Source organism: Astatotilapia calliptera, chromosome 3, assembly GCF_900246225.1.
Source record: "Astatotilapia calliptera chromosome 3, fAstCal1.2, whole genome shotgun sequence".
Lineage (NCBI taxonomy): Eukaryota > Metazoa > Chordata > Actinopteri > Cichliformes > Cichlidae > Astatotilapia > Astatotilapia calliptera.
The window spans coordinates 44,369,089-44,395,252 of record NC_039304.1 but is presented as its reverse complement, the minus strand read 5'-3'; the positions used below and the strand labels follow the sequence as shown (position 1 = coordinate 44,395,252).

Genomic DNA, 26,164 nt, shown 5'->3' with positions numbered 1-26,164 from the left:
TGGGCCAGTGTTGGTTTGTTCCTTGTGTGACCAAGTGGTCGGCGGGGTTATGAACAAAATAAATAAACTTGACAACGCCACCTAGGGGAATTACACCCCAAGGAAATATATTTAAGAAAAATAAATAAAAGGAATAAAAGAAGACCGCACAGATTCAAGGATGCACACTGAGGCAGGTTGGCTTCCAATATTAAAACAGTTTTATTTATAGAAATAAATAAAATATTATAAATAATATTTTATAAATAAAATATTAAAAGTCAAGATGTAGCGTCATTATTGACAGTGTCCTACAGTAAAAATAAACAATCGTGGAACTTGGACTTACCAGCAGCCGTGGAACCAAAAGAAAATCACACCAAAAGAATCACTGCAGACCACCCAGTGCTGTACAAAAGAAAGTGTGAAAACGACCCACCACCTGAGGTCCCAGGGCCACTGGCTCGTCCTCCTTCACTGAAATAAAACACAGAAAAGTATGTTAAAAGAATAAAAGGACACTGAGCGTCAGGCTCGCTACAAATCATAAAAAGACTAAAACACACTTTAATAACTTTAATAAAAGAAATCACACACACGCCCACACACACAGAGGAAAGGCTTATTCCCCACGGGTCAAACTACCACTCGTGCTGGTAATAATTATTCTCAGGCGTAGGCCGGTCTGGCTCCCCACCGGCTGAGACCGGCCACCCAGGCGATTTAGAGTCCCAGCACGACACTCGGGCAGAGAATCACTTCAGCCCGATCATAGAAGTGTGGGTACGAGCAACAGTCCAGGGTAAAATAGAACACCAGGCGAACCCAAAAAAAAGGTAAGCCTACTTAATAAAAACAAGATAAGACAAAACGAGACAAGACAGCAGACTCCACCAAGGAGGAGTTCACAACAGCAACTGAGAAGGCAGTCCACTCTTCCAATTTAGGTTGGACAATTTACCATGGAGAGGTGAGTACAGCAGTGAACCCTGAAACAGATAAATGTAACCTTAAACTCTTATAGCTATGAATGCTAATAAAAGTAGTTCTAACAGCTTACCCCAGGACCGGAGGCACTATACTCTCATTGGTGGAGATACCACGAACACCTCTCTCCGCAATGGCAGAATTAAACAGACTGCTGCGCTACAACAGGCCGGAAAAGGATATTAACACCAATTCCAGTATTCGGAGGGAATCCAAGGTTAAGCGAGAGCATACCTGTAGCTGTCGTATAATCGGCTCTTGCTGATCAGTCCGTCGCAGTACGCCAGCATTTACTGCTGTATCGTACCAGAAGCTCGGGAGGAATTAATCCAACAAGACATCGGCTTAGCTTTATACAGGCTAGCGCCACCCTGCAATCAATGTGCAGGTGGGTTCCCAATTAACCCGATCACCTGATACAAGGAGCGAGTGCAGTGGAAAGAGAGCGAGGGTGGTAGAGCGAGCGAGAGAGAGAGAGAATGAGAGAAGAAAAACAACGGAAGGCGAGTAGCCCATCTGGCTACACTTGCCTCAATATTTCGAATCGGGACACTACCAATACAGATCATTCACAGCTAGGCTAAAATAGAAGGATCTCAGTGATTGTGAAAACAGAGCTATTTAGGAGCAATAAGGCAGCGCAGCTAAAAGAGCCGAAGATCTCAAACACACTGAACACTCCTCACTCACTTAGAGAACCAACTTTCAGACTGATGACGCTGATGAGCTTCAAAGGTTTTCCAGCTCTCTTGATGACATGACACTCGTATGTTCCAGCATCATCTTGTCTCACATTCTTCAGAATCAAAGACACGTCTCCATCAGCTATCTGTCTGTCCTTCAGATCCACCTGGTTCTCAAAAGATGGATGCTGGTAATCTGGAACAAGTCATCCATGCTGATATAAAAGGACAAGTTCTTCATCTTCCAGTTCTGTTCTTCAGTTCTGCTCCACTCTACAACTATGACGATGTGAACTTGAGCTTGACATGTCAGAGTGACGTCCTGTCCAGACTCAGCTGTGATGATTTCGTGATCTGAAAGAGAGGAAACAACACAGCGCAGCGAGGTTAAAGGTCAAAGTAACACTGTTCACTTCTACAGCAGTCAATCAGAGTGATGATCAGACAGCACTAAACTGTACTTACACACAGAGAATTTTCAATAATATCACTTATCACAAAATTAATGTGTGCAGGCTCATGTTGCCTGCGCAAAAGAAGACGTCACACACAATCAAGGCTGGACTGGGACAAAAAATTGGCCCGGGCATTTTGACTAGAGACCGGCCCACCAGGATAAAGATTGAAAATTTGACGTCATTCAGTGTTAAACCGCAAAGGATTCTGGGAACTTGTGGCAAGAGGTACTAGCGCACGCAGGCTTTCAATTGAACTCAGTTACACAGCAATAAAAAGAAACACAAAAAATGGCAAGAAGCTGTTGTATTATTAACTTCAATAGTCGGTCGCATGACAGCCACGGCAAGCCGACGGGTAGAGAGATCGTTTTTTTTATCGGATTACATCGTTGAAGAGACATTTTTAAGCCATGTTTCCGAAGTAAGAGCCGACGGATGGTCTGGATATACCAAATATAACGTCCCAGAACACTCCAGCTCACATGTTAGTCTGCTCCAAGCATTCCCACAAAGGTCAGAGTTTTGTTGTAGTTAATGCATCATTTTTCTTAACATAATTGGTGATATAGGTTACAAGCAAGTCTGGCGCTGAACAGAAATTGTGGCGCTATGCTCCTTTGTTTATTGTGCATAAATAGTGAATTTTCCTGACACAATATTGCGTTTCGTTTCTGTTATTACCATGGTACATTGACAAAAACATATACTTTTATTCACAGGAGAAAACAGTTGTTTTGTATCACTAATTGTCCAGTGCGATTACAACATACAATATTATTGTCACTGCTACATTTCTGTAATGCTACCAGAAATTATTTCCACTACTAATTAATTACCGTTGAGCTCAAAGGTTATATTAATAAACGGTTAACGAATGTGTATTTATGACGACGATTTGTGAGACTGGTAAACTTACCTTTGTTCGTACGATGGTCTTTCGTTCTACACGGTGCATTTCAAGGTCCTGCACCCATCCGTCGGTAAACTGTACCTGGGCTTGTTGCAGTGACCTGACGTTACTAAACTTCATGAGTGTATGCACTCACTCCAAGAACCGTGTAATTATAAATCTGAGCGTGGTGAAAGTTGGGCAGCACGCTAATGTCTTTTGTCCCTCTGTGTGCTCGTAAGGGTCTGACACTTTCACTCCTTTGATTTTTTCCTCGTATCTTTTCTTTGTCTTTTCGTCGAGTCTGTCTTTGTACGGACCGGCATTGTTCTCCTTTTGTTTTGTACATTCCTTTTTTGTGCGGCAAAGAAAAAACAAGAAGGTATTGGAACCGGAGAATGAACATTTTGCGGCGCTGCAAACGCTTGCATTTGATGCGGTACTTGGATTGTTTTGCCACGAGTTCCTGGCATGCAATGCGCGAAAATCACGTGATTGCTAAACAAGGGGGAGGGTGCATCCGGCCTCCTCGGCTGTAATTGGTCCAGCCAAGAGTCGATCATGACCAATTGACCAATCCAACACCTTTCATTATCTATACCCTTCCTAAAAAAAAAAAAAAAAATCCATCGGCCCATAAAAACAAAATATCGCCAGCGGCCAGCAAATGCCCGGTATGCCCGATGGCCAATCCAGCTATGCACTCAATGCACTCTGTTTAGACCCAGACCAAACAATATTTCGTCTTGATGCATTCTCAATCATCCAGCAAAGTAAATCTCCGAAAGTTGAATCTGTTCATCTGGACGTAGCGTTTTGTGGGTTTTCTATAATGTTACATCATATTCTATAAGGATGTTATGTGTTTGTAGACTTTCTGCCCAGTTTGACCCATTTAGCAGAAGTCAGCATGTTTAAGGCTCTGATATCTATTCTGTATGACTTAAAGCAGTTATGACATGGTCTGATTTCCTCATCCAATAAAGGAATATTTAATATATCAGTCTACTCTTCATTCTATCAGAAACAGTTATCACAGCTCGTACATTTTCATTTTGCACATATATGTAAGCATTGAGCCAAATTTAGTAATGCCAACAAATTAAATGAACATTATTTGTCTCGTACATATAATACATCTATACATATTTATACACTGTAAAAGATTCTTGTCTTTGAGTGAAGATTTATGGTGATGGGAAATATAAATAACTGAAACTTGAATCTTTACTGAAGCTCAGTGTTTGACACAGAGTTCACTCACATGTGCTGTACTATGGAAGAAATATAGTATCATCAGAATTCAAGTATTTTTAGACATTGAATTTATGACACTGAATTTGTATCCTCCAAATTTCCCTGCAAAAATATTCACCTGCAAAAATTCACCTGCAAAAAATTCACCTGCAAAAATTCACCTGCAAAAAATTCACCTGCAAAAATTCGCCTGCAAAAATTCAACTGCAAAAGTGATGAACTTTAATGACCCAAGCCAGAGCAATCAGCACCAGATCGAGTCGAGTGGCTCTCAGCCAATTAAATTACGCTGTTTGATCACATGACACCGTTAGCCAGCAGTGTGTCTCCTAAAAGAGAGCTGTTTAAAGGTGAGTGATTAAGTTTTTCTCCTAAATAGAGATCATTACAGAATGCCTAGTCCTACTTAAAATCCCATTTATTTATTTTTTTATTTTTTTATCATCTACTCGAACTAAGGAAAACGTTTGACTAACTCAAAGACAATTTCCACGCCTCCCCTGCCTGTCTGCAGAGGCAGTTTTGAATTTAGGAGCAGCAAGATGGAAGCGGCAAACCCTGGCGATTCTCCGGTAAGTATATTGTTATTTATCTTCAAGTTTGTCTTTTGAAACGTTAATGTTATTTAAATCCGTTGCTCACGTATAAAGTACACAGACGGGGTCTTTGCTCAACTCGTCTGAGGCGTGTCTCACTAAGCGCTACATGCTAGCATCCTGCTAACCGAGCTACCATTTACATGCTGTGCTTTAGAAAATAGGATACTCGTTAAAAAAATACTCCGCAGATATTGATAGATAGACGAACACTGCAAATATAATGTTGGAAACGAGAACGGCCTTTGGTGAAGGGGTAAAATACACCATGAATAAAGCCATATAGTGAATTGGCTGTCATGGTTGCAGAACAGCCTGATTTAATGACAAGAATGGGGAAGAGTGAGGTGAAGTGAACCAAAGCCACAAAACACAGTCAGAAGAGGCGGCAAAAGGGCAGTGATCTGTCCGTCAGTATGAAGTTGGTGTGTGCTTTGGTAAACAAAAACTCCAGACCGGTAGCAGGAAGATGGGAGACTCGTGTTTCACTGGAATAGTGGTGAATTAAAACATCCTTTGTTGGGGACATTTCGGTGTAAATGCATCCATACAGGTGAGACAGAGGCAGACCAGACAGTGAAGAAAACAAGGCAAACATTAGAAATATTAAAACGGAAATATAGGATTAATATAACATACAATTTGGGAAAATGTAAGGAACGCAATGTAAATGATATTGTAAAGTCATTAAAACAGCATACTCTGATTAAAAGAAACATGTAATTGGGTAGGATAATAATGTTAAAAAAACATGTACAAGATGGGTATGTATACTTGTAGCCAGAATTTAACAACTATAAAGTTGTAGCATGTCAGTACCTTACCCCATCCATTATATCCACACTTTCAGAAAAGGATATGGTCAATATCTTTACAAATACTATCTAAACTTAAATGGGATATTCCCTCTGCTTCTTCTGCTTCTCGTATACACCCTCAGGGTTTGTGATCAGCCAGCGGCTGATATGATCATTAATCCTGTAAAATAATATTCTTTCGGTTTATGAATCTGTTTGCATGGATTTCTTAATCCGTTTCCACTGTTAGCAGAAGTTGTGCATGCAGTTTTGGTGTGCTGCTCTCCAAGACTACAAGCTGTGTTAAAGTTGGAAGTAACTGGCCGATGTTCCACTGTTGAAGATCAGCTGTGCCCATTTGTTGCACATTGTGGGTATGGAGAAGTTGAGGCCCTTGCAGGCTACCCACAATTTCCCCAAACTGAGCGATTATACATCTTGCTTCCATATTTGTATCTTGTGTCACTAAAAATACATTTTATTTTAGTTTTATACATTGATTAATGACCTGCAGAATCTCCTTATCATATAAGGTGATTCATAATTGTCACTTTATGCTTTCTCCATTTTGAAAGTGATTACATCCTTGCATTACATACTTTAGGTTCATTTTCTGCAGGCAGGTTTCTGACAGAACAGGCAGATTTACACTATAACCTGCAGCAATGGACACATAAAGAAATGAAAAATTACATGTATGTGCTAACTTTCTAAACACTGTTACATTTATGATTAAGTAGATAAAACATTTATGTCAGCCTTGGCTCATAGTTCATTTAAAGACAAGAACTTTGTGTGTGTTTCAGGTCCTGCACTCTCAAAGACTGAATGAACCTGCATTGCAGCCATGGGTCACTGTGAGCATCACAGGGAAGGTTGAAGCCGCCCGCTGCAGCTGTAAGGCCGGAGTCACGGAGACCTGCACCCACGTCACTGCTCTTCTGTTTAATGTAGAAGCAACAGTGTTGATCCGTGGCACAAGGACTGTTACAGATGAACCTGCATACTGGGTTTTGCTGGGTAATATGACCAAGATACAGCCAGAGGTTGGCCATAAGATGGACTTCTCCTCTTCAGCTGCCCAAAAAAAGGCTCTCAATCAAAACATAAACAGACCATCTGTAGTGACAGGTAAAAGGAGCCATCCTCAAAACAGAAAAATCCCACCTGCTACTGTGGAGGAGTTGTCACTGCTATAATGCCATCATGTTTTATCTAGGGGTCTAGATTTATGCCTATAGTGTACTGCCGTGTAAATAATTTGCATTTACTGAATGAGTATCGCTGTTCAAAAATTAAATAAAGAAACAAACTAATTTTTGCCTTTTTTTTTTTTATTAAAACCACTTCATAGAACATCACATCAGTTACAGTGTAGAATCCATGTCACTGGAGCATTTTGATTCAATAAACAGTAAAAAGGTGAGCTGTGAAGACCAAGGACAAGTGCAGTTCACAGGTTTTCTATCCAAGGAATCCCAGAAGATTGCATGGTGTCATTGCCCAGCAGTTGTTCGCAGGACATATGGACTCAACCGCAACAATCCCTCACACTGAGCAGCATGAAGTGACAGTGCAGAGGAAAAACTCCAGCAGAACCAGAACCCGGTTCAGTACCAGCAGCCATCTGGGTTTGGAGGAGAGAGACAGAGACACAGAACTACCAAAAGTATAATTTGTTATGTGATTGACTGCTGTTGTAATTCAAGCCCTGAGTGTAGAGCAGGTAAGATATAAAGTTGCATCCTAAATTCCATGCTCATGCAGAGTGTTTAGTTTATGACTTTTTCACCTGGTCATTTCTTGATGAACAGATGGTCTTTTAACAGTGGAACATCGGCCAGTTACTTCCAACTTTAACGCAGCTTGTAGTCTTGGAGAGCAGCACACCAAAACTGCATGCACAACTTCTGCTAACAGTGGAAACGGATTAAGAAATCCATGCAAACAGATTCATAAACCGAAAGAATATTATTTTACAGGATTAATGATCATATCAGCCGCTGGCTGATCACAAACCCTGAGGGTGTATACGAGAAGCAGAAGAAGCAGAGGGAATATCCCGTTTAAGTTTAGATAGTATTTGTAAAGATATTGACCATATCCTTTTCTGAAAGTGTGGATATAATGGATGGGGTAAGGTACTGACATGCTTCAACTTTATAGTTGTTAAATTCTGGCTACAAGTATACATACCCATCTTGTACATGTTTTTTTAACATTATTATCCTACCCAATTACATGTTTCTTTTAATCAGAGTATGCTGTTTTAATGACTTTACAATATCATTTACATTGCGTTCCTTACATTTTCCCAAATTGTATGTTATATTAATCCTATATTTCCGTTTTAATATTTCTAATGTTTGCCTTGTTTTCTTCACTGTCTGGTCTGCCTCTGTCTCACCTGTATGGATGCATTTACACCGAAATGTCCCCAACAAAGGATGTTTTAATTCACCACTATTCCAGTGAAACACGAGTCTCCCATCTTCCTGCTACCGGTCTGGAGTTTTTGTTCACCAAAGCACACACCAACTTCATGACGGACAGATCACTGCCCTTTTGCCGCCTCTTCTGACTGTGTTTTGTGGCTTTGGTTCACTTCACCTCACTCTTCCCCATTCTTGTCATTAAATCAGGCTGTTCTGCAACCATGGCAGCCAATTCACTATATGGCTTTATTCATGGTGTATTTTACCCCTTCACCAAAGGCCGTTCTCGTTTCCAACATTATATTTGCAGTGTTCGTCTATCTATCAATATCTGCGGAGTATTTTTTTAACGAGTATCCTATTTTCTAAAGCACAGCATGTAAATGGTAGCTCGGTTAGCAGGATGCTAGCATGTAGCGCTTAGTGAGACACGCCTCAGACGAGTTGAGCAAAGACCCCGTCTGTGTACTTTATACGTGAGCAACGGATTTAAATAACATTAACGTTTCAAAAGACAAACTTGAAGATAAATAACAATATACTTACCGGAGAATCGCCAGGGTTTGCCGCTTCCATCTTGCTGCTCCTAAATTCAAAACTGCCTCTGCAGACAGGCAGGGGAGGCGTGGAAATTGTCTTTGAGTTAGTCAAACGTTTTCCTTAGTTCGAGTAGATGATAAAAAAAATAATAAAAATAAATGGGATTTTAAGTAGGACTAGGCGTTCTGTAATGATCTCTATTTAGGAGAAAAACTTAATCACTCACCTTTAAACAGCTCTCTTTTAGGAGACACACTGCTGGCTAACGGTGTCATGTGATCAAACAGCGTAATTTAATTGGCTGAGAGCCACTCGACTCGATCTGGTGCTGATTGCTCTGGCTTGGGTCATTAAAGTTCATCACTTTTGCAGTTGAATTTTTGCAGGCGAATTTTTTCAGGTGAATTTTTTTCAGGTGAATTTTTGCAGATGAATTTTTTGCAGGTGAATTTTTTTCAGGTGAATTTTTGCAGGTGAATTTTTGCAGGTGAATATTTTTGCAGGGAAATTTGGAGGATAAAAAATCAGTGTCATAAATTCAATGTCTAAAAATACTTGAATTCTGATGATACTATATTTCTTCCATACTGTACCAGTGTACCTGCACATGTGATGTGACAATAAAAGTGAATTGTTTACGTGAATTGTTCAAGTTCACTGCTGTAATAACTAATAATGATTAATATAATAACTATAATATTGGCCATATTATATTTACACTGACTTTAGTCTCATGAACAACATAATTGTTATTTACTAGCTAATCTTAAAATGACTGTTCAGTACAGAAATGAAGCCCAACAATCATGTTTTACAGTCATGTGGTCTCAGCCTCAGATACTTATTAAATCACACAAAGCTCGTGTAGAAACAAACGAACAAATGAACAAAATATGTTCTCCTTCATTTCTCTCAAACAAAGCTGTATGAAACGTTTCCAGCGGTTAGTATCATGGTTGCTAGGCAACCTGGGCAGCGCGACGGAGATCGACCGGCATTTCACAAGCCTCGCACTTCCGGCCTTAGCGGTCTTTGAGTACGAGGCCCTTGTGGACCGTTAAGGCTGCGTACTTTAGGGCTGCAGAACCTGAATTGGGATACAGCCTAAGGCTGTTCCAATTCTCAGCACCGGTCCTCTCTTTCCCTGAGTCCTTAGCAAATCTCCTTCCCACGATGACGTTTCCAACGAGGGCAAGAAAAAGAGTTTAGGAAAAGGAGATAGGCGCTACATTTGAAATAACACCCCACATGGTTACGTTGGTCTGCTTAGTCACGTGACCGCACAGCAACAAATCACAGCAGAGCCGGAAAAGGAGGCGGAGCAAAGTGTGTGTGCAGGAGAGGAGTCGAGCAGAGAGAGCTGCTTTTTCATGAAACGGGAGTAAGGTAGTAAACTTACAGGAACATATACCACTGCCAACGTTGGGATTAATTTCTGCATCGATCTGCACACCCTTGTGTCCTGGATCGTAGCCGAGATCAGCGTGAACCACGTGGGTCTCTGCTCCCTGATCTGTTTCTTAAGACTTTCAGCTTCATCACGGAGTTTCTCTCGGTTTGTGGGCTCATATAAAGGTAATCACCGAGCCAACTTTAATGTGGGTTCAGTTTATGTTGTTGCTGTTAAGAATAATAGATTGCTTGGTATACACTGGAGTTAGACAGACTGTAGAGTTTGTGATTGTCTGCAACATTATAATCTGGCGGTTGCTATGGGGTAAGAATACATACAGAAAAATAGTCTTTGAATATGAACAAAGGGTGCAGGGCAGGAGAAGAGCCAACCCTCAGGACAGGAAGCCACGGGTACAAGCGTGGGGGAGGGCTGTCACTACCGAGAAGGGTCTGGCTGCAGCCACTGTGGAGCTCCACAGTAACCGGAAACACGTGACCTCCACAGTAACCGGAAACACGTGACCTCCACAATAACCGGAAACACGTAACTTCGGTTAAATCGACTTTGACATCGAAAACTAAATTGCGTTTTTGTCACTATTGATGCTGCTGAGAAATAAAAATGTTTTTAAGTGGGGGGTTTTAACACTCTGGGTTTGTTCAAAAAAATTCACCATCCCCTAAATTGTTCGTGGCCAAAAGTGACACTTGCTGTTTCGCTGATTTATTTATTTTTTTACAGTACATCGCGTTGTGCGTTCTGATTGCTGTAGATCATTGTCAATCAATCTAGTCCAGTGTCTCCTGTACAGGAGCGGTCCCTAATAGGCCCACGGACCGGTCCCGGTCCGTGAGTCTTTTGGTACCGTTCCGCGAGAGTTGATCCTCCGGTGTGAAATGTATGGTTGTAGTTGTGTGTCTTATTTTGAAAGAACTATTTACGCGTTACCATAGCGACCAGATAGCGTTAAGAAGCAGAGAGGAGGATGTCACTGTCATTGTTATTGGCGCACAGCTCAAGTCACGTTTATTATTATATTTACAAAATACCACAGTTTCTTTTTTTTATTCTTTTGTTGTATTTATCCGCGACACCTTAAAGGTCGTTCCCTGAAAATATTGTCTGACATTAAAGTGGTCTGTGGCGCAAAAAGGTTGGGGACTCCTGCTGTACAGTACAGAATGCGTTTAGCTTGTCGAATTTACATAAATCTTTGATGCTAGCAGTGTAACTCTGAAGTGCTGTACTGTATGTTTGGAAGTTTTCTCCCAAACAAACACAACAATGCCGACGAAACGTTTTGCACCCTCAAATGCACCTTTAGGTTTCATTCCATAATACTGGACTTATGTTTCTACGAAGGTTTGAACTCTAAGAGTGTTTAAACAAAAGAGAAAAGTGTGACAATGTTCATGCCTGTCTGAGAAAAGTGTATAAAGCATGTAGTGAGGGGTTTTACAGTCTTAACATCTGTAATAATTGTAAAAAGTAAAGTTGGCTACTTCATGGATTTCACCTACCGCGGGTTATTTTTAGAACGTAACACCAGCGATAAACGAGGGACTGCTGTATTATTAATAGTAGAGTCTGGGACATCTAATTGATTAACATCAACATTGATTATTATGCACTATTATTTTTGTTCAAGGAGAGCCAAAAATATAAAACTCTCTCAGCTTGTTTGTTGCCAAAAATGGCCACTTTTTGTGTATGTTCACAAAATGCTATAAAATGTTTCTTAAAACATTTATCTACTTTTACCGACGTGACTCTTTAAAATAGCACCAGTCCTTTTCATCAAAATCAAAATTGTATCTAAATTTTTTACTCTTTATAGCCAATTAGGTTATATATTACCATTAACTTTTCAGATAAAACGGTGATAAAGTCCTAATGTTTTCATGAAACTTCCTTTTATTCCCCATCTGAGCATCGGGGAAAAGGCTGTCTTGCAATTGTTGAGGTCACTAGTGTGTGCCCCATTTCTTCCAGGATCACTCTCTTTATAGGTTTTAGTGGACTCATAGTACTGCGAAGTGGTTTCATGGTACAAAGGGATTGTATTCCAAGATCTGGGAGACTGTAGAAATGAGCAGTGATGCCTTTCCTACCATCTTTCCAGAAAAATAAGTGATCTGTAAGCTGTTAGGCTTACTTACAGCAGCAGCACTTTCTGCACCTGCATAAACTCCAGGACACATTTACTAACGATGTTTGTTGCTGTATGTGCTGCAGCTTTGAATTTTTTAATAATATATATTTTGTTAATATTTTGGCTATGGTGTCTTGTTATGAAATGTAAAAGAGTAAAAGTGTTGTTAGCAGGTGCGTCAAAGCTAAGTTTGACTGGGAAACTTAAAGCTCAATAGGCTGCATCCACAGAAATTCACTGCAGCCTATGTAATATTTCATGCGTCATAATTTATTCTACTCTATCTTGCAAATACATATTTGTGTGGCAATGTCATGCACAACACACACAACTATTAGATCCTTAAGATCAAACCCGTGTCATTGTTTTGGTCCACTGCAGTGCAGGGCCCTGTTTCAGGAAGCCGGTTTAGTGGAAAAACTGAGTAAGTATACCCTGAGTTAACGAAAACTCTGGGTTTTCGGTTTCACAAAGCGAGTTCAGCTGAAGCCTGAGTGAGTCACTATGACGACACACGCCGTGAAGCTAACCTGCCCCCTAGCAGGTTTACTTCAACTAACCCTGACTGTCTCCGCCCCTTTGTCGGAAACCTGACAGTAGGAAGTGTCGGACATGGCGTGTCCCTTCCTTGAAGAGCCAGTAGATCATGAAGCCCAAATCCTCCGCAGAGCTCTCCGCCGGGAGAGAGTGATTAGAGCGCGTTTGGACATTTTATCATTTCCTGATGATTTTCTGTGCGAACGTTACCGTTTCTCAGCACAATCTATAAGTTATTTGAATAACATCCTCAGGCCATATATTACGCATGTGACACATCGCGGACATCCTCTCAGTTCTGTACATATTATTTGTATTGCACTTCGGTTTTTTGCAAACGGGAGCTTTCTGTATAATATTGGTGACGCTGAGCACGTTTCCAAGGCTACCGTCTGTCGGGCAGTCAGGAATGTTACAGTTGCACTGAAACGTCTCCTGCACTCATCTGTGGTGTTACCCGGTCATAGACCCACAAGATTCATCAAAGAGGGATTCCACAAAATTGCAGGTATCAGGATGACCAAAACTTAATTTATGATGTGGTGATATTTGAACTACTACTTAAATTTTACATTTATTTTCACGGTTCCCAGGCGTGATTGGCTGTACAGATGGCACTCACATTCCAATCATTGCTCCTTTAGTAAATGAAGGAGACTATGTGAACAGGAAGTCTTTCCACAGCATTAATGTACAGGTACATAGTTCCCTGTAGCATTTCAAACTAACAAATTATTTCATCATGGTGATGGATGCTAATTTGTGTTCTCTGCACTGTGAAGATCATATGTGATGCTGCCAACATTATCACAAATGTGGAAGCCAAGTGGCCAGGCTCTGTTCATGACTCACAAATATTCCGTGAATGTACACTGAGCACAAAATTTGGACATGGTGAGTTGAGAATACTTTAAAATATATAAAGACCAATTGCTTCAGGGACATTTGAACTGAAGTGTATCCTTCTGTCTTAGGAGAGTTCACTGGCTACTTGCTTGGTGATAGGGGGTATCCATGTTTACCCTATTTGCTTACCCCTTACCCTGACCCTGAACCGGGCCCACAGCAGCGATATAATCTGGCTAATTGCAGGACAAGAGCCAGAATTGAAATGACTATCGGAATGCTTAAGGCCCGGTTCCAGTGCCTGCAAAGACTCAGGGTCACCCCAGAAAGGGCATGTGACATTATTGTTGCATGTGTGATTCTTCACAACATTGCCACAATTAGAGGAGAACACTGTCCTTCTGAACCAAACATCAGCAGTGATCCAAACCATGAACATCCTGACCCTCCCACGGACATACAAGATGGAAGCGCAGTCAGAGACACCATATGTCACAATCATTTCTTTTGACCCATCACCTCAACATGTTGAAAGACGGAAAAACAGATTTTTTGTTCAACTGGCTTTATTGGTCGCCTGTGTTTCCTGTACACAAAGTATTAAAAGATGTAAACCTCATAGAGTGTCTCTGTTGCTTCCTCCTCTGTAACAGCTGTCAATGTTTCTTCATTATTTTCCTGTAGTAAGGAAATTAACAACATTGCTGTTCTACTGTAAACTCATATAATCTGTGGAGTATTACTCACAACTGCATGTTGGTCTGGCTCAACAGGAGGCTGCACCAGATGCAGTACACCACCACCATCAACTGATAGAATATGAGGTTTATACAGGTCACTTATAACTTACAAGGGACCAAATGGCAATTAACAAACATACCAATCACCTTACACTTCATTGTCATTATGCTCTCAAAGACAACCAAGACTGAGGGAAGGCAAAATCAGTAGGAAAATAACTTCACTACAAAATAATTCATTATGGTAAAGAGTTTATCAAATGAATGAGCAGCACTGCAAAGGTGACTGTGAAGAAAGGATGTATGCACATCATGTATTATTTTGAATTTACCTCTTATGTAGGCACTTGTGTCTTGCGGGGTTATTGACTCAGAGGATGTCCCCGCAGAGATGCCTTCGGCCACAGGGCGCCCACTGTTTTGGCTGAGGGCCAACTGCTCAGCCTCTGTGAGTGGTGGTGGTGGAGGACCCCCACCTGTTTTTCGGGCCTCCGCTTTTTTTCTGTTGGCTATAACGGGCCACATTTGAGCATACAGAGTAAGCAAATGTGTACTTGTAATGTGCTCAGATAATTTCAAAAAGTGCTTACAGAAAGAAAATTAATGTAGCCTCTAACTGCAATTGATTTACGTGGGACAAACAGACCAAGCACTATGGCTCATAATACAATTACACCTTACCTGTTTGGACTATATTTTTATATTTCATTTTTACTTGCTGCCAGGCACGTTTGGGGCCTGTTTGGTTGCACCTGCGCTCACATCACGTCACAAAATAAAATGTATAAAATAACAAATAAAATAACATATGATAAAATAACGTGTTAAATGGGTGGAAATCCCTAGATCAATGTTTATATTAACACTCACGCATTGACTCTGTCGGCTATGTTTTGCCATGCATGCTCCCTTTCTTTTGCAGCTGTGGCTGTGTTACTTTTTTCCGCGGAATTTGCATGTTATCGGCATATGCTGCCATCAGAATTTCGGCCTCAAGCGCTGTGAAATACATTGACCGCGCCTTCTTTCCCTCCGTCTCCATGGTGACTCGCTTAATCTGTGCTCCGCTTATCAGGGCTTTATGTATCCTCATCCGCGCGCTTCACTTGGGGTTAAAGCAACTCCGCGTTGATTGAACTACTTGTTATCAGCCTTTCTGAAACCGAATATTCCGAGTTGGACAGTTCGGGGTTACTCAACCCTGCGTATCTTTTTTCACTCTGAGTTTTCTAAACCGGCTTCCTGAAATAGGGCCCAGTAGTCAAAAAAAAGAATAAGTGAAGTGTCCACAATTGGCCAGGATAGAGCCCAGTGTTAATGTTTAAAATGTATAAAAATATTATTGATTACAATTCTTTACTGTTAATATCAACAATAAGCTTTTTATTTTGAAATTACAACTTCAAAAAAAAATGCTGTTACATTTAATGCTGTTACACTGTAATCCTTTATTATAAGTATGGACACAGAATAAAGTGAACAACATTTTGAAATAAGTTTAATTTGAATTTTGTACTACGTAAAAAACAAAACAAAAAAGCAACAACATATTAAACAAACAAACAAACACAGCCAGTGCCTTCATTTGTCCATTACATGTCATAGCACTGACCCTTAGCCCCTGCTCATCAGCACATGCTTTCAAAAAGAGCTCCATGTCCTCTGCAAACTGAAAAACAACGAGGAACAAGTCCCTTGCTCCAGTGTCTTCTTCCTCTGACATGTCTCTTAAGACCCTCTGCTGGTCCCCTTGATTTAAGGACAGATATTTTGGCATTGTTACATGTCCACGGAAAAGTGCCTTATTTTGGACAACCCACTGCACAGCAGGACACAGATCTTCAACAACTGCTGGCTCCTGTGTCAGGCAAATGGGGATGAAAACAGTTATTTCTCTGTTGCAGAACAGTTTTTTAACAGTTGTAGGAGCCATAATTGAATGTATTGAATTTTGATGATCACTGGGTTTTTATTTGTTTGGTTGTTATGGGAGTCACGTGGGTGCTAGCGGTGACATAAATGGGCGTTGTCAGTCTGTCATTCATGGGTTTTGATTTTGACAGAGAGGAGGGCTCGGTAGCCGTAATTTTTGTTGACCGCTGCACTACATGTTTCGCTTCGTTTATTAGAGCCTGTGACGTTGTAAGAGTCTGAATCAGGAGCTGATGATATTACTCTGTAAACTCTCAAAGTACTTTAATAAACAAGCAAACAATTCCATCTCTCGCATTATTGCGTAAAGTTGACAGCGCGTCAGGCAAATAGGCAGGCTCCAGCCCCGGCCTGTAGCGACTGTGGAAGTCGCTACAACAGTTATTCAAATGTCACTAACCATGTAATTACACTACTGTTTAAAGTGAATACTGACCTGACTGACTTCCTGGAACTTGCGCTTTTTCAGTCTGAAAATTGGCACGTGTTGTCCTTCAAGCACAGCTTTGGCTTCCTCTCTCCAGTGTGCAAATAGCTTGCCAGAGCTACGAAGAGTAAGGCCACAGTGAGGGCATGTCATTTTCATGGACTTTCCATCAGCTGCAGTTTTATTGAACACAGAGGGTGGAGCATATGAATGTTCTAACAAAGACTCAGAAAATGGTTCAGATACCGAAGACAAAACCTTGGGGGGGGGGGGGGGGAGACGGGGCTCCTCGAAGAGTACTGCCGGAGGAATATGGGTCTCCTCGGAGAGTTCAGCGGGGAGCAGTCCTGATAATGGTGGCTGACTTGGCACTGAAGAATGCTGACAAGACAATATATGCCTTGCCATATCCCCACGCCGTATGATTGTAATCTTACAGACAGGGCGGTGAAAGTGTCCTGTTGTCCTGCAAGCCAGCCTGCACCGGCATATCATTTTATCTGTAAGAGAAAAAACAAACAAACAAACAGATGTAATTTAAATGTAGTTGTATAGAATGCAATCAATTTGTCTAACAATCAGATGTACATGTTAACAAAAACATCCAAGCCAACCTCAATAATGAAAGCAAAATGGTATGGATCACAAAAGTTATGTCAAGAAAAGTGGTGAAAAGTAAATAAAAATATATTTTATAAAAACACTATTTTGGTTGCAGATGAATGCACTGAACTGTACAATATCAACAGCAACTTTTATGTCAACAAAGATACTGCAGAAGTGCTTAAAAAAAGTGCATATTTATAACTATAAAGTATATTTAATACAAACATACCTTTGAAAGGCAAAGCATTTTTTTATATGCACACTTAGATGCTCCTCAATCTTTGCCCTGACAGTAGGGCTGAAAGTGGGGCACAGAGGGCAGTGAAAGAGTCCTCTGCAACACGTGTTGCATTCCTGCAATTCTGGCTTTAAGCCCGAATTCCGGATTGATATGTGCATCTAAAACAGAGAGAGAAACAGATAAACACCATATACACATTTAAGTTAAGGTTTTAGCAGAAATAACAATTTACAGTTGGCATGTAATAGATTTGGGAAGAAAATTCTTGAAAAAAACCCACAAATATTTTACAAGACACTTTAATTTGTGAGACATGTTTCTATTGACATATAACAGTCAATTGAACAGGGGCTAACTAAAATCTGGGCAATAAAAAAGCTGTACAGAAAAGAATGACGAATAGAAGTATTGATAAATATATAAATCTGTTTGTGATGAAATTTACAGTGTTGACGCTAACAGTTTAGATACCTCTGTTTAAAAAGCACTGACTCGACTTTTTAGTCAAGTCGAAGTAAGAAGTACAGGGTCTAAAATATAATTTATGTACAAAATATTGAAGTAATCTTGCGTCCAAAGCACGCGTGCGGGGGGCTGATTTACAAATGTACGCATTACAAAGTACAGATACGCGTGCTAAAATGTGAGAAGTAGAAGTATAAAGAAGTATACAGTAGGCACAAAAAAGTACAGCAGTAAAGTAAAGATACCAGAAAATTCTACTTAAGTACAGTATTGAAGTATTCGTTATTTTGCATCTCTGACGCCAACAATAAATCATACTCTAATGCAAAATGTGTTTTTTGCTTCTTCTCGCCCACAGAAGCCGTTAATCCAGCTCTCTTACTTAAACCAGGCCCAGGAAAAAGCATATCTGTGTGTTTCTCTGCCATGGAGCACGATGAAAAAACATTAAAATAAGGAGGAATGTTTTTGTAACGCAAAAAAAGTGTTTCATAAAGACTTAACCAACCTTTGCGATCAACTTGCATGACTTCCACGGTATCCATGCGTGTTTACGGCTAGTGTGGAGGTCACGTGTTTCCGGTTAGTGTGGAGGTCACGTGTATCCGGTTACTGTGGAGCTCCACAGTGGCTGCAGCCAGGTGCTCTTGTCACTACCCGATCCGTACCGGAAACCCGATCGGTACCCCGCATGTGTGAAAGGTGTCTACTTCCGGTTGAAGCATTTTACGATAGTTACAGGTCAGAGTATCTGTTAAGATGTTAAAAATAACAAGTATCTCTTAACATGTTTCCGATAATGAAACATTTAATATAATGTAGACAAAAATAAAAAAATTAAAAGATAGTGACAGATCGGGTCTACCCGATCCGTACCGCACATGTGCAGGGGTTTTCTTCTTCTTCTGTTCGTTTAATGGCAGTGTACTCCCCAGTGTACGAGGACACCGCCACCTGCTGACTGAGCGAATGAACCCTATTGTAAACTGAATTAGCGTCATTACAAACGTGTGTTAAATTTGATTTAGTGATAATCGAGTGTGTTTATGCTTGTCGGTGTGGAGAGGATTGTTGGAAAAGTGATGATAATGTCCGCTATCACTGTCAATTGCCAGTAAACACTTCATCTGGCTGCTGAATCTTCGCGTGACATATTATAAAGTCTGTATTATTAACTCTGTCATTAGGCACCATTCTTCTTATTTTACGGCGCTGTTGTTCAATCGGGGAACGCTTTCTGTTGAGGAGAAAAGCAAAAATTTGTTGCGGATACGGATTATTCATTGTTTAAATGTCCTGGTAGTCGAAAAGGAGGCAGAGCTGCTGAGAAATGCTAGGAGCTAACTGGGCGCTAACCATATCATTCAAACATATTGAATGTCGCAATGTTGGCAAAGAGAGGAAGTGACGTAAGATTTGCGCATGCGGGGTACCGATCGGGTTTCCGGTACGGATCGGGTAGTGACAAGGGCAATCAGCCTGTAGAATAGGACTTCATAGGGCTTTGGAGTTGACGTCACGCCACAAAGCATTGTGGGAGCGCAGCGTCGTTTTCGGGGTCTACGAATCAAAACAAACACACTGTGTTGGAACGACGACTACAAGAAAGATGCTTAAAAGCAGCTCAAAAGAGAATGGACTGTATAGAGACCGATTGCGTCCAGAGGCGAAGTGGCGGTACTTGCAGAAAATAGTGTGCATTGGAAATGTGGACCCGTATGAAATACGGCCGTGGAGTAGAAACCCTGAAGACCAACCGCTACTGACGTAGCCTGACATATTTTCGGACCTTGTCTGTGGAATCAGCGCGTACAAGTCGTCATTCAAACAAAGGTAAGTCAGCTCGAGTACTGCGAGTGAAACGCGTTTGATTTCCCTGCAAACATTCACATTAGTGCAGCATAAATTCATTCATGAGGGGAAATTACAGTGAGAACATGTGGAGGCTGTTAGATGGATAACATAGTGAGTTCAGTGCATTGATGTGACATTGTCCTGAAGGATTGTTATTCTTTATGGTTAAAGAAATTGCACTATTCATATTTATTATAAATAATCCTAATTACACATCTTGCTTCCATGTTTGTATCCTGTGTCACTAAAAATACATTTTATTTTAGTTTTATACTTTGATCAATGACCTGCAGAATCTCCTTATCATATTAAGTGATTCATAATTGTCACTTTATGCTTTCTCCATCTCTAAAGTGATGACATCCTTGCATTACATACTTTAGGTTCATTTTCTGCTGGCAGGTTTCTGACAGAGAACAGGCAGATTTACACTATAACATGCAGCGTTCTATAGATGGACACATAAAGAAATGAAAAATCACATGTTTGTGCTAACTTTCTAAACACTTTGTTACATTTATGATAAAGTAGATTAAACACATTTACGTCGGCCTTGGCTCATTAGTTCTTGTCTTTAAATGAACTTTGTCTGTGTGTGTTTCAGGTCCTGCACTCTCAAAGACTGAATGAACCAGCATCGCAGCCATGGGTCACTGTGAGCATCACAGGGAAGGTTGAAGTCGCCCACTGCACCTGTATGGCCGGAGTCGCAGAGACCTGCAGCGATGTCGCTGCTCTTCTGTTTAATGTAGAAGCAACAGTGTTGATCTACAGCACAATGACTGTTACAGATTAACCTGCATACTGGGTTTTGCTGGGTAATATGACCAAGATACAGCCAGAGGTTGGCCATAAGATAGACTTCTCCTCTTCAGCTGCCCAAAAAAAGGCTCTTGATCAAAACATAAACAGAACATCTGTAGTGACAGGTAAAAGGAGCCGTCCTCAAAACAGAAAAATCCCACCTGCTACTGTGGAGGAGTTGTCACTGCTATTGGATACTTTGCTGGAACACAGTAAAGCTGTGGGTTGTGGGAATGACCCATAATGTTTTATCTAGGGGTCTAGATTTATGCCTGTAGTGCACTGCCGTGTAAATAATTTGCATTTACTGAATATATACTGACTGAGTCCCACTGTTCAAAAGTTGAATAAAGAAACAAACTAATTTTTGCCTCTTTTTTTTATTTTATTGAAACCACCTTATAGAACATCACATCAGTTACAGTGTAGAATCCATGGCATTTATCAGAATCAGAATACTTTATTCATCCCGAGGGAAATTAGGGGTTACAGCAGGCAGCACGCTAATGGCGCATGCACACTCACAAAGGAACCTTCTGACCAACTTTACACAAACATCACATTGGGCAGACATGTCAGAAAGGTAGGCTGATAGGAAAAAACAACGAAAATACACTACATGAGGTAAGAGGAGGAGAAAAAAAACTCCACTCAGACTGAGCTCCTAGTGGGAGAACAGTTTGAGAACAGAAAAAACACCTCAGCACAAAAGCACATGACTATCAATACACCATAGAAACACGAGACAAGCAACAGGGGCGGGTAAAGGGTAAGAGAGAGCCGGTGTAGACAGCGCATCCGGTCCTGCAGCATCTGTGCTGGTCCAGTTGACTGCTATCTTCCCCGGTAGGGCACAAGCATCGAAGGCGTTGGAAAGGGAGGGGGGATGAGTGAGTGCTTATCAGTGTAAGTGTGTGTGTGTGCGTGTCCATAGTTTAGCTGAGACAGTGTCCTTCGGCCTATCAGGCTAAGTAAATAGTCTTCCAGCCAATCCAGGTGTCCTTGCATGGGATGGGAAGAATAGCCGTAACACAGTCGTTATCAGGGAGTGATTGTTCGGCTCCAGCCTTGGGCCTGCAGGTGGCGCCGTTATGGGGGTCCGCAATCTCAATGTTGATTTTGTAAATTTCCATGCGAGCAGCCCAGGAGAATTTTTGGCTGCCCTAACACTCCGACACTGGCCTCTCGATCTCCCGTTGGAGAACCACGATCCTCCCCATGATGGTATCAAACTTCTGTTCCATGGTGTTGCCATTCTTTTGATTCTGAGACCTCAAAGCTGCAGTGATCCGTTCCGTGATGTCGTCCAACTGTCGCTCAAGGGTCTCATTTTGAGCAGGCCTCTCTCTGATGTTTCCCCCCATACGCTCAATGTTGTTGCTTTGAGCCTTCACAGCAGCTGTAAGCATCTCCAAGGTGTTGACCATATTATGTTCGTTGTGAGAGGTTGCGCCTCATCTCATCTCTTCAATTCCAGCGGGCAGCCTTAGGGGGGTTTGAACAGCCGGTTCCGCTCTGTTATTTCTCCGATAAACCAGGGCCAAGCCAACTCCGATCAGCACGAACCCTGTTATCATGGTTCCGAATAGATAGATATCTTCAGCGTCCTCGATCGACAGTCCCGCCAGACACATGACTCTCCAGTTCTGCCACCCGTCCATCGTATATCCGGCAGGGAAAGTCCCTCCAGGGCACTCGGGCTCTCCCGAGCCCAGACTTCTCGTTGAGAAAAGGGTGTCAATAGCATTCAGAGACCAGTTAATCAAATCCATAATTCTCTTTTAGGTTTTAGAGAACGACCGTGTGAGTCTATTCCAGGGAAAGTAATGCACACGAAACAGACAAGGACATAGAGGCTAAGCAGGGAAGATAAGGGTGAGGAGGAGAGGAGAAAAGTGCGACCGCCTTCGCTGAGAGCCAAAGAAGAAAAATGATTTTATAGTTTACAAATGACAAAATGTTTACACAAAATCACGTGTTTACATGATATCACTCACTACTAACATTACTTTATTTACTGTATCTTTTGAAAAAATACAGCAATTTTAACAGCACAAGACTTAAGAGTATTTAACAGGAGCAGGTTTCATTTTTCCCTGGTTTTATTATCACACTGTTCACCAAAACGCAGCAAACCTTCACCATCTTATTCAGAAGGGTCACCTCTTCACCCTCACATGGAAGAAGTAATCTGATTGGCATGGTGGTATGTTTGAAGCAGGTCCCTTGTGTAGCACTGGAACCCAGTCACGATGTGATTCATCCATTTAATAGGCTGGTTTGCTGCAATAATGCCAAATAATTAGCAACTCTATAAATAGAAGGTAGTTCTGCAAAATCACTCAGTAGAATGTTTGTTGTAATTTGCTATGAGCTCAGAGCGCATAGAACAGGGGTGCTCAATACGTCGATCGCGATCGACCAGTCGATCGCAAAGGTAGTATTGGTAGATCGCATGGCATTAAAAAAATAGATGCCAGCCTATCATCCATCCTGTCACTTGATTGATACAGGGAAGCCAGTCAGATGACATCGGATTTTTTTCTGACGCTTAGGTCGCTGCGCATGTGCGCGAAGTGTAGTAAAACTGACAAGCTAGTCAGCGAGTTAACTCCAATTTTTAGCTCTCGGTTTTTTCTAAACCTAAGAAAGGGTTAAAAATGAGTGAGGGAGCTGGACCAAGTAAGAAGACAAAAACGTATCACTTTCATACGGAATGGGAGGAAGACTTTTTTTTCACGATGTCATTTTCGAAGTGCGTTTGCCTCATCTGCCAGGCTGCCATCGCAATGCCAAAGAAGGGAAATGTGGAGCGGCATTTTCGAACTGTTCACGGAAAATACGACACTACATTCCCGCCGAAAAGCGAGCTAAGAAAGAAAAAGGTGAAGGAACTAAAATCCCAGTTGTCCGGACAGCAGTCATTTTTCACACAACAAACTTCAAAAGCGAAAGCCGCCACCGAAGCATCGTTCCGGGTGAGTCACATCATCGTTAAAAACAAGAAGTCTTTTCAAGATGGAGAGATGGTAAAAGAGGCATTCGTTGAAGCAGCTGACTCATTGTTCCGAGACTTTAAAAATAAGGCAGAAATAACATCTTCGATCAAAGCTCTCCAGCTGTGAAGAAGTACAGTTACACGGCGCTGTGAAGCCATGGCGGAGGATTTAACCCAGCAACTTTGGAAGGACATCGGAGATTGCCAGTGTTTCTCACTGCAGTTGGACGAATCTACGGACGTGAGTGACACAGTTGCAACGAAGATCGCCTGTTCTATTCGCGCCAGATCTCTTCAAAGACGGTTATTTCGTGCACATCTGGAGAAGGCTGACTGCGACCACTCTGAGTTGTTGCTACACACTGACGTGAGGTGGCTTAGTCGAGGGAAATTCCTGCAAAGATTTCGAGAGCTCTGTCCGGAGATTAAGGAGTTTTTCCGTGTAGCTGGACAAGCAGAATACATGCAACTTAATGACGGTCAGTGGCTGTTAGACTTGGCATTTTTAACCGATCTGACAAACATGTTGAATGACCTTAATCTACAGCTGCAAGGAAAAGACAAAACAGTGATCAACATGATCAGCTCAGTTAATGCTTTCAAACGAAAGATGCAACATCTCTCTTTAAAGCTGCAGCGCCATGATTTGATAAACTTTCAAAACCTGGCGTCAGAGCTGGAGATGCAGGGGATGGCCTGTTTGCAACTTGACAGTGCACGCTACACAGAGCAGATTGACAATTGTCTGTCAGAGTTTGACAAACGCTTTCAAGACTTTTCTTTCAAGCCAGTCGCTACCTTCATGTGCTATCCTTTTCGGGAAGATGCTGATGTCGATTCACTCGCATCAAAAATTGCAAAACTATTTCACCTGAACTCTTCTGGAGTGGAAGATGAGATTTTGACACTACAAGCCGACATTGAGCTGAAGTCCAGAGATCATGGACAGTTCTGGAACTTACTCACAGAAGTAAAGTACCCCAACATGAGGAAATGTGCTGCCTCTTTGACTGCATTATTCGGCTCCACTTATTTATGTGAGTCATCATTTTCCCACATGAACATCATTAAGTCCAAGTACCGTTCCACCATGACTGATGAACATTTGGAAGTGTGTTTGAGGCTGGCCGTCAGCAGCTACTGTCCGGACTATGCATCCCTGGCTGATTCAATTCAGTGCAAGTCATCAGAGTAAACTCAGGTAATGACAAAAAATTTACATTGTTAATTGTGTTGTGAAATATTGGATATTGCGGTTATGCATGTATATACATTGTAGATATAAAGAATCCTCAATATATTTATAAATAAGTATATGTTTTGGATTTTTGTAGTGGGTAGATCATGTTGACTTGGTCATTTTATAAGTAGCTCACATGCGGAAAAAGTGTGAGCACCCCTGGCATAGAAAATAAAACTAATAGGCTATAAAGATTATATGAACATATTTAGAACTTACCGGAATGAAAATGTCTGGAGCACCAACAGATATTTGGAGATGGAATAGAACTGCACGTCAGCTCGTCTCACAGCTGCTCTCCAGGCTAGACACCTTCATTTGGTAACATCGATACACGAGCTGCCTCGTGTTGCTTCCAGGTTGGGAAAGAATGAAAAGATAAACCATTTTCAAGCTTATTCTCTTGCCGGTTGTGTGATCGAACATTGCAGCCGACCACACAGCAAATACGAACCATGGCTGTTGTGTGTGACTTCGCTCCCTTTTCACTTGCGCTAGACTCCAAAATGGCGGATCGGGCCAAAATCCTTTCCACGCCCACCCACATGACATCACGCTCCAAAGCCCTATAGGATGATCTCCAGATGCACCTGTATTTTATTTTCTTCCAGCGCAAATACAGACGTCCGATTCTTCACCTGGAAGTAAAAGTCTCCAAAAGGTCGCTACCATAAAAATCTGTGAAATCAGGGAAGTGTGTTCACAGTTTACAGAGTGAGAGACTGTTTGCAGAAAAACACCAACTAATCATTAGCTCAGCATGCTGAGAGAAGCTGAGCGCTCGCTTGCTTGTTCAATTATTTCCATCTCGCTTTGACTGCAGCTGTAACCTGACGTATTCCAGCAGGATTTGTAAAAAGAGTTTTGATATATATATTATTTATAGATATAGATCACAGCCAATCACAGCCGCAGCGTCACGTCCCGTGACTTGTTACGTACAGCACAAGTGCCAAGCCAACATGTGTATTTGTTTGGGAAGCAGCCAGCCACCGTACCGCTCGCTCGGGTAATGGAGAAAATGAGTGTGCCGACTAGAAAAATCAACCGAGCGTGACCGAAGAGAAAACAGATGATGGTTCCAATGCCGGAGAGATTGTCGAATGGAAGAGCCATAGAAGTTCTGTAGTGTGAAGGTATTTCGGCTATTTCAAGTCTGACAAAAACAGAGTAGCGTGCACTGTAAATTGTGCCGAAAGCAAGTCTGGAAATACAATAAACTGGTGCATGCTCAGGCTACGTCCACACGTACCCGGGTATTTTTGAAAACGCAGATTTTTCTATGCGTTTGCACCTTTCGTCCAC

General features: G+C 41.5%; 2 long non-coding RNA genes and 1 pseudogene across 4 annotated transcripts; 2 read left to right on the top strand and 1 right to left on the bottom strand.

The window, feature by feature from the left end:
* LOC113010401 (zinc finger protein 850-like) overlaps positions 1-26,164 on the top strand; it is a 70,168-nt pseudogene that overhangs the window by 29,421 nt on the left and 14,583 nt on the right.
* On the top strand, positions 4,450-6,481 carry LOC113011256 (uncharacterized). 3 transcript variants are annotated; one of them, XR_003270501.1, is made up of 3 exons: positions 4,450-4,603; positions 4,713-4,825; positions 6,453-6,481. It is a non-coding gene; the product is annotated as an uncharacterized LOC113011256 (long non-coding RNA). The 3 variants fall into 3 exon arrangements; XR_003270499.1 differs by lacking the exon at positions 6,453-6,481 and adding an exon at positions 5,900-6,074; XR_003270500.1 differs by lacking the exon at positions 6,453-6,481 and adding an exon at positions 5,897-6,074.
* On the bottom strand, positions 15,838-16,919 carry LOC113011300 (uncharacterized). The gene is made up of 3 exons (XR_003270512.1): positions 16,898-16,919; positions 16,661-16,769; positions 15,838-16,150 (listed from the first exon to the last, which is right to left on the bottom strand). It is a non-coding gene; the product is annotated as an uncharacterized LOC113011300 (long non-coding RNA).